Source organism: Puma concolor, chromosome B1 (assembly GCF_028749965.1).
Source record: "Puma concolor isolate L17-30 chromosome B1, mPumCon1.1.hap2, whole genome shotgun sequence".
In the NCBI taxonomy this organism is placed as follows: Eukaryota; Metazoa; Chordata; class Mammalia; order Carnivora; family Felidae; genus Puma; species Puma concolor.
Window position 1 is genome coordinate 166312693 of NC_141670.1, and position 14137 is coordinate 166326829.

At 36.8% G+C, this 14137-nt stretch overlaps 1 protein-coding gene across 7 annotated transcripts in view; it reads left to right on the top strand.

Annotated features, from left to right (window-relative positions):
* FRYL (FRY like transcription coactivator) overlaps positions 1-14137 on the top strand; it is a 272920-nt gene that overhangs the window by 96730 nt on the left and 162053 nt on the right. The window contains exon 4 of one of the 7 annotated variants that reach the window (XM_086705108.1): positions 10294-10356. The exons of the other annotated variants lie outside the window; for them this stretch is intronic. The gene's annotated coding sequence lies outside the window, so the exon portion shown is untranslated. The remainder of the gene's footprint in view (positions 1-10293; positions 10357-14137) is intronic. 7 annotated transcript variants of the gene reach the window in all.

Sequence of the window (14137 nt, forward strand, 5' to 3'; positions counted from 1 at the left end):
TTATCTTTTTGCCTTAGGGTATGGAAGTGCATATGTTCTTTTAGCTTTTAACACAGTGCCGAGCCATTTGGTTATGAATAAATCTATTCAGTTACGACTTTGATCACTGAATTTACTCCTTCCTTGTAGTATTTTCAAGGATGTAATCGCATAAGTGGGTCAATTCAAATGTATTGCACATATGGAAAAACACGTGTTCCATTGACCTTCAGAGTCGCAGTAAACTAATTATGAGGTCAAGACACTTCTTCTGACAGTCACATATTATTTGTTTTGATTATGAAACTTCCCTACTATTTTGAAGAGCCGTTAGGCTTGTAAGAGTGTCAGTTTCCAGTTTCAGAAGTTTCTATGGAATAAAGTTTTTAAAATGTGCATTTTATTTGACCAGAAGATTTCTCGCTGTTCATGGATATTCTGACTGTAAGATTTTCTAGGGGAATTATGTGCTACATTAAGAATAGAAGGCCCTATGTTTTGAAATAATCCCATTATTATAATAGAGTTCCCTCTTTTGAATAAGTTGCATGCCGCAGAGGAAACTTTGTCCTGAGCTGAGCAGTTTTAGAGGGCTGGTGGGGGCTCAGCCACAGTGTTCATTACATCATCTTTTCATCCCTTTAGCCAGCGTTCTCTCTGGTGGGTTAAGTGAGGCAGGGGACTCTCTCACCATAAGCATGCTGAGAAAGGCACTGCTTACTGCCTGGATGTGTAGAAGGGTGGAGAGAATTTACTACTAAAATCGCCTGGAGAAAACTGCCACTGGGATGCAATAAATACCACTGATTTTTTTTTTTTTTTTTTTTTTTGGTCAGCTATTACAGGAAAAGATTTAAAGATCTTATGCTAAACCTGAATTTATTTTTATTTCTAAGACCCTTAGTGAGAAAAGTTAGCACCCAAGGGCAGAGCTCTACCCTTGTCTGTTTACTAGCAGTGACTATACTAAAGGCGGCCAGAGACACAGCTCATCAAAACTGATAACAGGAACATAAGCAGAGAAGATAATTGTGGCCACGTGTATGCCTACCTAAGGAAAGGTGATGATGTCCTTCAGGGCACTTGTAATAAACTTGTAAGCTTTTATTCAACTGGATAGTTCATCTGCATTCAGCAGCGTTTCCACTATAGTTGTGCGTCACTGCGAGACTGCATGGTAATGAAGCCAAGGCACTGTGGGCCAAAACTCGCTGCCTGCGAGAGGGGAAGGGACAGCGGCTTGGAGAGATAGATCAACAAATCCGTTGCTGCTGCTGCTGCTGCTGCTGCTGCTGCTGCTGCTGTTGCTGCTGTTGCTGCTGCTGCTGCTGTAGCCAGTTGAGACACAATGTTGAGCCTACAGGATTCTGTGTTTTTTGAAATTAGCATAAAGTCCTTGTTAAAGTCCTGGAGCAGCAGCTGTAAGTATATACGTTCCCAAATGGGAGAAATGCTGATGTATGATCATTGCCATTCCTTGCATGCTAATTCTTTAGACCAGTCCAAATAGAAGAAAAGCTGTTGAAAATAACACGAGGAGTATTTTCTTGGATGGTAATCAGTGAGACAGATCTAGATGTGTACACACTGGGCAGTTGTTAAATAGTCGTTGACTGAAATTTACCAGCGTTGGTTTTCTTGCGAATTTGTGTCATTCTGGCAAAGTTTCTCTCAGTTGGTCAAATAAAAGGGGGAGAAATGAAAAATAGACTCTGATCTTTGCAGGGTTATCAGATACCAGTATTATTCCACAGTTCGGTTGGTACAAAATGTTTGTTTGAAGCAACATCAGCTATCTGAAGGCGTCAGACCATTTAATATAATGAGCATAACTTTCCCCTATTACTATAATTGAAGTTACAATGAGTCATTTTCTCTTATACAGTGAATTTTCTGATAAAGAACATTCAAAGTTCAGGGAGGTCAGTAAAACTAATGTCACCGAGTGACTATTTTGTCCATAACTCTCCAATCTGTGGTTTTGGCAGAAATACTGATTTTGTTCAGTATTTCCAGTGTTTTCCAGTGGTACTTTACTCTGAAGATCTGAAAGTACTTATAGAAGTGATTTATTACCATAGTCTGTTTTTTTTTTTTGCAAAATTATCATAATAATATGATACCAGTCTAATGAATTAATCAAGCAATGATTCTGTTATAATGTCTGTTTTGCCCAAAGAAAAAAGAAATCTAGAAAAAATGTGACTTTTCCAAGGTCATACAGTAGCAAAGAACTAGAATTAGAACCTAGTTGTTCTTACTCCCAACTGTGCTGCCAGTGCCTGAGCAAACTAATGAATAAAATATGAAAGACTAAATTTAATTTTTTCCAGTTAACTCCTTACCAAAATATTTATTTAGTGTAGTTTTATTTTGTAAGTAAATAATACAAAGGACCAAATGTTGATATAGAAGAGAGAAAACCTCTTAAGGTAAAGCCTTCTAGAATATAATTTGAGGAGATTTGTATTTGTATTGCCAAATATACTGCATTTACAATCTCCGTATTTCTTTTATTTCTGATCTGTAAGTAATTCTTCCATATGGAGATATTGTTGTGCCAGATGGCAGAAAGTTATCTTAGTTCTAGGAAAGTTTCTAAGTGAATTAAAATATTGAGAATTATAATTGAAAGATAATTGCTAATTTAAATTAAATACTTTTACTACTTGAAAGGGTAATACAGAATGCATTTTTACTGAAATAGACTATGGTTTCTATTCTTTCTTTCCCCCTCATCTCTCCTTCCCCCATCCTTGCCATGTACTTTTTAAAAATAGTGAGTTTTATAGTGAGAATGAAGCTATACGTAATAGGTTCCTCTATAGAAACAGTGCATTTAATATTACAGCAGCTTTTGTAAAAATTTAGTTTGCTTAGATACTTGTGAATTATGTGGTTATTTTGTTTTGTGACCATTTAAACATTTCTACATGTCTTTGCCTGAACCCTGTAACCAGCCACAGCCAAATCTCATGTAATCACATTCCCTTAATCCAAAAGTGAACCAAAAACAGATGTTTGTAAAGCCTTTGCTGTTGGCCCTTTGTAATGTGATGATTCAGTTTGTGGGCATCCCGTTGCCCTTGGATGTTCATGGCACATATCTCTTGGAGGTGTTTTTACAGTTGTAAAGCAATAGGTTAATATTGAGATGACAAATCTCACTGTTCAATAAGGCCCTAACTAGGTCTGTCCTGCCCCTGGAAAGTGGGAGAATTTTTTCTTTTGCCAGTATCTGTGGATGGCTTTTTAAAATCTTCCCTTCCCCTGTTACAGTTAAAAAGGAGAGAGAGAAGATTAAAGTATTTTTAAAACCCTAGAAAAGGACGGTGGTTATCTGTTTCTTCCTAGGGTTGTTTCCATAATCCGGCTCTTGAATCAGCCAGCCTTGATGGAGCACATACTGTACTGTCACAAGTAGATGAGGTCTTTGCTCATAAGGAGCTTCTAGTCAGAGAGTAAACGTGCATGTAAGGCTAACAGTAAGGAAGCTAAATGAGCACTGCTGTGTATGCATTATGACTTACCACGTGACTGTTCCATGTGAAAAGCATGGGGGGTACAGAGACCAGGGGAATCCTATTGAACCACAGGAGACACAGAGAAGATGTAGAGGGAAGGAGACTGAGTTTCGTTTTGAATGACAAGATGTTCCCTATCGTGGTAGACAGTACTGCCATCCACAGTCTCCCTGAGCCAGGAAGCAGGTGTCGGTCAACAGCCCTCTGTCACCCCTACACCACCTACTCCCCGCTGATTACCAAGACGCGTCATCCTACCTTGTACAGTTTCCTTAGTCTCTCCTGCCTTCTGATGCCGTAGCCACTTAACTTAGTTCAGGCCTGTCTTCATTATCATCCGGATTATTGCCATAGCTTCCTGTTAGCCTCTTACACGTTGCTGCCAAAGGCTCCTTCTAGAAGCCCACTCTTAAAATCTCTCCCCTCCATCATAGTCTTTCTCTCCCCTACGGAATGAAACCTTTTGTCATCCAGCCCCTGCTCGTTTTGTGTCTCCTCTCTTGCTGTGCTTGCCCAGCTCCTGGAGTGTGTTGGGCGTTCGTATTTGCCGCTTCCTTTGCCTGGGATGCACATCCTCTTAGCCCCCCTCAGCCCTTATGTCTGCTTCACAACTAACTCTTCTTCACCTTGGAAGACCCATCTTTTCTTGAGTTCACCAGATACTTAATGCTTCATCTGTTCTGTTCTTCACCTTAAACATCATGGTATCGTTACACATATCACCTCATTCGTGTCTTTCTTTTTTTACTTACAGTAAAAAACCTTATAGTATAAGCCCCTGGAGGGCATAGTTTGTTTTTTTTTTTTTTTTTTGTTCTTTACATACTCAATACTTCTTTGTATACTTAATGTTTAGTTAAGTTCTGGTAACTGTGCAGGCAGGTAAGATAAAGCTTGGGGATGCAATCATTTTTGTTGGAATGGATTACTAATAGGAAAAAGGGTAGAAGGATAAATATATGGTCCCTCTTACACTGGTGTTCATTATTATACTAGTAATGTCTCTAAGGGGAGTAGTTCCTGAAGCAGCAATTTATAAAATGAAACCTTAGCGATTTCAAAAAATTTTAGCATTTCACTAAACTCTATTTAGTGAATTTCTCAGGAAGGACAGAAAAATCTGATTTATTAATAGCCTTTGTATATTAAAAAAAGGCAAATAATTTTGCCATTAAATAAATTATATATTTCACATGTTGCCCTTACTCTTCTTGAAGAAAAAAGAAAAATTAAATGTTTGTCGTTGAACATAACTTAATAGCAGTGCATGTTATAATCCTTTATCATTAAATAATAATGTTTCATATTTATAAGATGCACTTCCCACGATTCCTATTATTGTTCAATGCTACGTTTTATATTAATCGCCAGAGGCCCTCTGTTTTCAAGGCCTGCTTAGCTGGCAGAATGTTGATGCAGTGCTGCTGAAGTTTGATTATAGTTGAGCTTATTTCTTTCAGTAACAACAATGAAGTGACATTCATATGGCCTAAATTCAGGGTTTTGTCTTTGTGCCAACAGTTTTAGGCCTTACTTCTTTTAAAAACTGAATCAGGAACATTCTGTTAAACCAGCTGTGTGGTGAGGATGTTATCATTAAAAGATTGGCTTGGTTCCCTAAAATTGATAAGACAATGCAGGATTCAGTACTAAGATGTATCCAGTTATGTATTGGCATTGTTAAGGGCACAGATGCATTTATTATCAATAGAATACCTCTTATAAACATATTTATAGAATTTATTTTGCATACATAATTTTAAGACAGCTAGTGTTTCAAAAAAGTCATTTGTCATCCCAGGCATAGAAGAGATAAATTGACTTATTTTAACCATGGTTTTTGTTAATTAAAATATGAATAAGATATGGAATGTTAAGAAACTAAATTTGCATAAATTACTTGAATTTTTGCACAATGAGCAAAGTTCGTAGAGTTTTTAATGCTCAATGATGTTTTTCCTGGATTACAAAAATAGTAAATGTCAACCCCAAAAGGCTAATTATGCATTTGTCTAAATTTCAGTTGAAATTTGCATGTCACTTGATTAAAATAATTCTACTTACCATGCATTGAGGTAATTATAGTCCTGTTATTGTGGTAAGTACATATTTGTGTGTGTGTGTGTGTGTGTGTGTGTGTGTGTGTACAGTCCAAATTATGTGGACATATGTTTGTTAAATCTCACGTAAGCATCTTAAAAATTTGGGGCAAACTGTCATTGTTGTTTTAAAAATAATAGGTTTATGATACAATGTAACGTATATACAATTCACATACCATACAGTCATCCTTTTAAAAATGTGTATAGCTTACACATTATATAGTTTTTTATTCACCAAGCTGTACAATGATCACCACTCTCTAATTGTAGAACATTTTCATTACCCCAAAAAGGAACCTCGTACTCACTAATTTACTGTCTGTCTCTAGGGATTTGCCTATTCCGGGACACATCATGTAACTGGAATCCTAATAGGGTTCTTTTGTGACTATCTTCTTTCACTTAGCATATTTCGAAGATTCATCTATTTATCTATCGGTATTTCATTACTTTTTATGACTGAATATTCTGTTGTATGGATATACCACATTTTGTTTATCTACTCATCTGTCGATAAGTTGCTGTTTTTTTATTAGATGAGTAAATTGGGGTTCAGATAAGTTAAAGAGCAGTAAGAACCCACCCCCAATATACACCCAAACTCCCCCACCCCAGTTTTATTGAGATATAATTGATGTATCACATTGTAGAAGTTTAACGTATACAACATAATGATTTTATGTGTGTGTGCATATGTGTGTGTGTGTGTGTGTGTGTATTTGTGTGTGTGTGTGTATATATATATATATATATATATATATATATATAGCAAAACAATTACCATAATAAGATTAATTAACATCCATCACCTCACATAGAATTTTTTCCCTTGCAATGAAAACTTTGAAGACTTACTCTCTTAGTAACTTTCAGAAATACAGCACAATGGGGTGTCTGGGTGGCTCAGTTGGTTGTGTCCAACTCGAGATTTCAGCGTAGGTCATGATCTCATAGTTCATGAGTTTGAGCCCTGCATCAGGCTCTGCACTGGCAATGTGGAGCCTGTTTGGGATTCTCCCTCTCCCTCTCTCCCTCTCTCCCTCTCTCCCTCTCTTTTCCCCTCTCGAGCACTCATTCTCTCTCTCTCTCTCAAAGTAAATTAACTTAAAAACATACAACAAAATATTGTTAATCCAGTATTTCCAACAGAGTATAGTTATTGTTGTACATTACACACCAAATTCTTTAACATCCTTTAATCCTTCATATATCAATTTAAAGTCTTCCCTGATCTCTAGTGATACTTCAGCAAAATCTGAAGGAAGACAGGATTAACAGTTTGGAGGAAGGGTGGGTGGACAGAAGGGATATCCCGTGCTGGGCAGTGGAGGAAATATGGCCAATTTGGCTGGAGCAGAGAAGCATGGGAATGAGTTGGAAAGATAGGGGTCAGAGCTCATGTAATTGTGAAGACTTTGTTATGAATTTTGGTCTTAACCCTAAAACAAATGGAGAACCATTGATGGATTTTGTGACCGTAGTTAGGGTGATTTTTATCAGACTTACGTTTTTCGTGGAATAGGGGTGGTGGGGGTGAGAGAGGGAGGGACCATATATGTAGGTGGATGGCTACTGCAGTAGACCAGACGTGAGATGAAGGCTGAACAAATGAAGAAAACTCATTTTTTTTTCCTTTTTTTTTTCTTTCTTTTAGCAAACATACCTATAATGTCTACCATGTTAGGTACTCTTCTGAGTGTTTCACAAAATCTTTACTCATTGAATCATGGATATGAGAAATATTTAAGAGGTGGGAACAATAGATATGGGAGGTGAAGGAGATTTTTAACTTGGATTCTATAAATGAATATGGCAAGGTAATTAATGTTCTCAATTGACATTAATTTCAGAGATGTATCCATCGAGAATTCATATTGATCACAGTAGAAAAGAATCACCTATTGCTTATTGCCAAAATATTCTCTCATCCCTCAGAGAAATCTGTCTACTTTAGGAAATGAAGCCTAGACAAGGAGGCCAACTCATTGTGCTAAATGAACAGTGTGAACTCTGTGATGGTCCCTGAATTTAGAGTTCCTAGCTGTAGGCATCTTTGAATTTAGGAATCACGGGCCTGTTTTATCCATTAAAAAAGAGATATATATATTCTAACTCCTTAAGCCAGGTCTACCTCATTTGACAGAGAAACTTTATTTTCAAGACCGAACATTTTGTTTTGTGAGAAGTACAGCTGATTCTCCAACTCATTAAGTATTTGGTTTCACGGTTTGTTTGGAAGTTTTATGTTGGTAAGTATTAGAATGAAGACACATAGTTTAATAATGAGATAGACATTTCAAAATTGGGAAAATCTAAACAGATGGTCCTAGTATTCATAGGCATCTAAGATTATTCAAAAGGACAGTGTTAATATCTGTGGTAAGTTTCAGACCTGCTGTTTCATAAACCTGGATGTCATAACCTTCCCCTGTGCGTACCTTCTGTTCTAGTTGTGTCTAAACTCCCATCTTGTTATCAGGCCCTGGTTCCTATCCTGTGCTAAGATGGTGAGTTTTGGAGAGCCCGAGCTCACTAGTCCACCCAACTCACATCAGCCCCCCTCACTATGAGCTTTGGCCTGACTCTACTCTTCGGTTCTAGTGTCCAGGCTGCGGTTCCTTCTTGTGCAAAGAATGGAAGTCAGAGCTCCACCTCTACTAATGGGTGTTTCTTCCTTCCTGAGCCTTGCTTTGTCAAACTCTCTGGCAACTCTATTTCTTTCAAATACAGGACTCTGCTTTTGCTCCTCAAGGGAATGAAGTTTTCATACAAAAACAAAACATAAGGACTCGAAGAGAATCAATTGCTACTGATGTACCTTTTTAATGATGAGATCTACCTCCCTTAGTGCATGTCCTTGTATTTCCTGTTCTTAGACTATGCATAATATGTTTGCTAACATAACACCTGTTGTTCTTCCATTGTTTTTGTTGATGTTGTTTTTCCATTGATCTCTGTGGTGCTTTTTACCTGTTATCATACTCTGCCTCCATTCCTAGATTTCTTATTACCTCCAACATTGTTGATATTCAGCCATTATACATCCTTATGGCTGTAGTGGTATTTATAGCCAGAGTCCGTTCTAATTGCCCCTCTGTACTAATTGCTAAATATTTTAAATATGACACCTGATAGGTATCTGGCCTACTGTCGTGGCTAAGCCCCAAATCATTGGGTTCTGGCTTGTTGCAATACTGTCCATACTCTTTTAGACTTCATTTCTGGAAGTAACCATGTGTACGATCTCATTATCACATTGATAAGACACAGTTTGCTAGCCTTTTGCAGGATGGACTGGGTTATGTTCTCTTTCAAAAAAATTTTTTTTAATGTTTATTTTTGAGAGGGAGGGACAGAGTATGAATGGGGGGAGAGGCAGAGAGGACGCAGAATCCAAAGCAAGCTCCAGGCTCTGAGCTGTCAGCGCAGAGCCCGAGGCAGGGCTTGAACTCACAAACTGCAAGATCATGACCTGAGCCGAAGTTGGATTCTTAACCGACTGAGATACTCAGGCGCCCTGAATATGTTCTCTTGATTATTCCTCCTCCTAATCTGTTAATGTATGATGTCACAGGACATTGCCTAAGAGGAATTTATTCCAATTTTATTTTGAGTCTACTAGTTGGTTTAAGCATGCTGTTTCCCAATTTAAAACATTTGCTAAAATGAGTAAAGTTTTAAGGGTTTTTAGAACAAGAAAATTAAGAAGTCTCTTTGGGGAAGACTATAGAAGACAAATTCCTAAGCATCAGACCTATTTCTACTAGAAGATAATGAATTGGAAATGTGATGGTGGTTCATAGTAGAAAATCATATGAATGGTTTTAGAAACAATACATATATTTATTGGCACGTGATACAGAAAGTAGTGAAAATATAAAAATGAAGGATGAACTAATATCCGTTAACATAACACTATAAATAATAGCAAATACAAATTTACATTAGATGCATTAGATGGATATTTGTTTTGTTTAAAATAATCTTCACTGATGTTTAGAACAGTTTTATTCATACTTGCCAAAACTTGGAAGCAACAGAGATGTCCTTCAGTAGGGGAGTGGATAAACTGTGGTGCATCCAGACAATGGAATAGTATTAAGTGCTAAAATGAAACAAGCTTTCAAGGCATGAAGAGATTTGTAGGAAACTTCAATGTATTATTACTAAATGAAAGAAGCCAGTCTGAAAAGGCTACTACATACAGTAGGATTCCAACTATAGGACATTCTGGAAAAGGTAAAACTATGGACACAATAAGAAAAGTGGTAGCCAGGGGTTGGGAGGAGGGACAGATGAATGGGTAGGGCTCAGAGGATTTTGGGGGGGCAGTGAAGCTACTCTCAGTGTTCTTTGTTGGTGGATGCATTTGTTCAAACCCATAGAGTATAAAACACCAAGAATGGACTGTAAGGTAAATGATGGACTTTGGATGATAATAACGTGTCAGGATAGGTTCGTCAACTGTAACAAATATACCGTGCCGGTAGGGGCTGTTGATCATGGGAGAGGCTGTGCATGCGGGGAGCAGAAGGTACATGGGAAATCTCCGTTCCTTCTCTCAGTTTTGCTGTGAACCTAAAACTGCTCTTAAAAAAAAAAAAAATGAAGTCTGAAAAAAATGGAAAAACTTAAAAGCTTCACATAAAATTTTGTAGCAATATGTGAATGAGTCATTCTTATTGTAGGGACACTGTGGAAGAAAAGAAAATGATGATTCCAATAAAGTGGCCTTAGTGACATTCTTGAAGGTAAGGTTAGTGGTGCATTTTTATGCAGAGTACAGAGGCACGCATTTCTACAGTCTACATAGGGTATCATAGAGATGAAGCTTAATCATGCAGGAAAAAGACGGCGGGGGAGATTCCCTTCACTAAGATGGGGTTTGGTGACCAGATACAGGATATAAGGCACGGGGAGGAATTGATGGTTCTTAAGTTCTCATCAATGAAGCCTCACCCTTCGAAATCACAGATAATGAAAGGCAGAGGATTGATGGGGCTCCAGGGTGTGTGGTGTGGGGCACGAGTCAGTGAGTAAAGTGGCTGAAAGCACAAGAGAAAAATCAGTTCAAGAGTTCTAGTATGAACGGGGAGAACCACATATGACTTTTTAAGATTAGGTTTTGGAATTGTTTTATTGATCCTCTGCTTTGCTTCCTAGAGCTTTGCCCCTGACGTGCATTTATTTAACAAGCTCCAAATTGCTTGATGGATGTTATTTGTGGTTATTATATAAACAGGTTTCCTTATTTACGGTACTTTTGAAACTTTTTATTGATCAAAATTAGTTTTAAGTAAAATTATTGTACAGAACCAACTGTTCCACTTTAAAAGAATAGTTTAAGGTAATGATTCTCAACCTTGGCGGCACATGAGAGTCATGTTGGGGAGTCTTCAAAAACATACAGATGCCTGGGCCTCACTCCAAAGATTTTGATTGTGATTTAAGGAATTGCCAGAGAAGGCCAGCAAAGACCGGGATCAGGTCACAAAACTTGACTTTGCCTTAATGCTGAGAGTGGATATGAAATCTTTTTCAGGAGGTGGAATTGTAATAAACAGTCTGACAGAGACAAGTTTTTATGTTTGCCAATCTACTAATTTACAATGAGAAATGTGCCAAGTGGGTGTTAATGCTTGAGCTGGCGGGCCATTCTTTCCTCTCCTTGTGGGGTAGGTCATACAGAACTAAATTCTAATCAGAGAGTTGCATGGAAAGCTTGTAGATCAAAGAAATTAATATCTGTAGTGCTGTGCTATAGGAGCCAGAATACTCGTCTTTTTGTTCAGCATACCAGACTGTACTAAGGTGGATGTTACATTTCCATCAGCAGTGGGTTAAGTGGTCAGTTTCCCTGTATCTTGCCAACGATAGATTACTTGTTCTAATATTTGCCAGTCTGGTGTGTGTACAATGAAAGCTTATTGCTACTTTAATTTGCATTTTCTGGATACTAGAAAGTTTGAATGTTTTTTCATATGTTGTCTTCTTAGATTTATTCTTACATGAATTGACTAATTATATATAGTTTTGCCAATTTTTCTCTATTGTGTTGTCTTTTTCTTGTTAATTGCTAAGTGCTCTTTTGAATACTTTATGTTAGCTGTCATCTGCATTATATTTTTTTCCAACTTGGTCCTGTCTTGTTTATGGTATTGTTTGCCTAATAAATATCGAGAATTTTTACTTGGTTGAATGTATTCATCCTTTTAGAATAATTTTAGGTTTTCTATCTTAGCCAACAATCTCCTCTGCCCTGGATTCTGTATGTGGACTCCTATGAATTTTTTTCTTAAAAATTTTTTTAAAAACTTAAAAATAATTTTCAACATCCTGTTCATCTGGTTTTTGAGTATAGTATATTTGTTTTTTTTCAGTTGGTCAGGTGATATTCAAACATTATTACTAAATAAATCATCCCCTTTCTTCTGTTTTTGCCCATGTTGAATGCTTATACTGGGATTTTGGGGAGGCTGTCTAATCTTTTACATTAATCCAATTTATTTTTACTTATGTTTACTGACTTATATTATGGTCTAATATAGTCATTTTATATTTCGATGTAATGTTTCAGATATAGTTATAATGCATTCTAATTATAGTTATGTTGTCTTCTGATTTAGAAAATATTCTTTGTATTTTTTAAAAATGATTTTTTTTAACTTTTGGGAGCTATTTATTCTTCCTTATGTATACTTGAAGATGGTTTTATCCAGTAAAACTTTAAAAAAAATTGTATTGAAATCTTAATTGGAATTGTCATAATTAATAATTTTGTGAGAATTAACCCTTATAATAACAAGTGCTCTTACCCACAAATATGTCTTTCCATTTGCTCAGATCTTTTATGTTCTTTATGAGATTCTCGTAGAGGTAACTGGCTGGCTCAGTCAGTAGAGCATGAGCCTCTTGATCTCAAGGTTGTGAGTTCAAGCCCCACGTTGGGTGTAGAGATTGCTTAAAAAAGAGAGAGAGGGAGAGGGAGAGGGAGAGGGAGAAAGAAAGTTTTGGTAGTTTCTGCTATGTAAATCCTATGTTTTCCTTATTAAATTTATCACAACTTATTTTATACTTGTGAATAGAAGATTTTTTTATCCATTTTCCTTTCTAGGTGATTATTGCTTTAATATAGAAAGCTGTGTTTCTTTCTCAGTATTTATAACAATTATAATTTTTTTGTATCTTATATTTTTCCTTAACCACCTAGTGTTGAATAATAAGGCAAGAGGTTGCATCTTTGTTTAGTTTCTGTTTTTAATTGAAATAGATTGGGTGTGCTGAAACCTATAATGATGTTTACTGCTCATGTTTGGTAAATATTTTTATTTGTTTTCTTTATCTCTGGCTGCTGGGTGTCTGTAGTGTGCAGTTAGATCTCTTTGTCTGCTAACTAAGGGTGGGCCATACAGCTATGGTGTTTTAAAGAGTTATCTCAAGGAAGGGAAAGCATTCTCAGCGTCTCTGAGCCTCTGTTAGCTCCAGTTAAAATATTAGGAGGAAGCCTCTTTGGTCCTTGTCTTCCCCCACCATGTCAGCTTCAAGGGTATGGAGGGTTCGGCCCACGTATTAGATTCTGCTCAGCTTCTTAGAAGGCAAAGAAGATGGTTATGCATCGATATGCTGCTGTTTACCTCCCATAGGCCCTAAATCTACATGTGTGTGCCAGATGAGGTCCTGCAGGATTCTGGCCTTCCGGTTTTCACCTCAGGGCTCTCCGATTCTGATCCCCAGATTCATGTCTGGCCAGGGGAGAAAAGTCTGTCATGATAGCTTTTTCCCTGGCAGTAAGTATTTTTACGGGAGGAGAAGAGGAGAACAAAAATGAAAACAACTTTCTTGTTGCTTCTGATACATACCCGTGGTTGAGATTTAATTCAGCCTTTTCTTTTCTAGAGGGAAGGCAAAAGCTTGGAAAGGTTAAATAATATGACCAAGATTATAATGATACTAAGTAGCCAAGTCAAGTCTGGGGCCCTGGTCTTCTGACTCCTGGGTTCATGCACATTTTAAAAATACCACATAATTTCTAGATTTTTGGAATAGTTTCTGAGCTGAGTTTCTGAAGGTTCAAAGAGTACAAGAAAATAATAACCTCAGGGAGATTCTAGCTGAGTGAATAATGGATTATTTAGAGATAGGTCATTTTTCTTAAGCTTTATAATAAGAGATATTTCTGTAGTAGACTTCAAGTAAAAAGCATTGGATATGTGCCAAGGATGTCATAGGACTTCTATGTTTAGAAACTGTTTTCAATAGGAATAGTTTAGGATAAATAAACATTTTAGGAACAGATGTCCAAAGAACAAGCAAAAGTCTTAATTTTTCTATCCATTGAAATTCTACCAGAAGCAGAAATGTGGGGCTGAATAGTAAGAAAAATGATTGCATTCATACAGAACAGAAACTTAAAGTATTTACGAATAGAATTAGTAAGAATTACATACTATGATTTTAAAAATTAGTAACTTAAAGAGTGAATAAAAATTCAAATCTAAAAAAAAGAAAAAAAGAATCATATAGATCTCATTT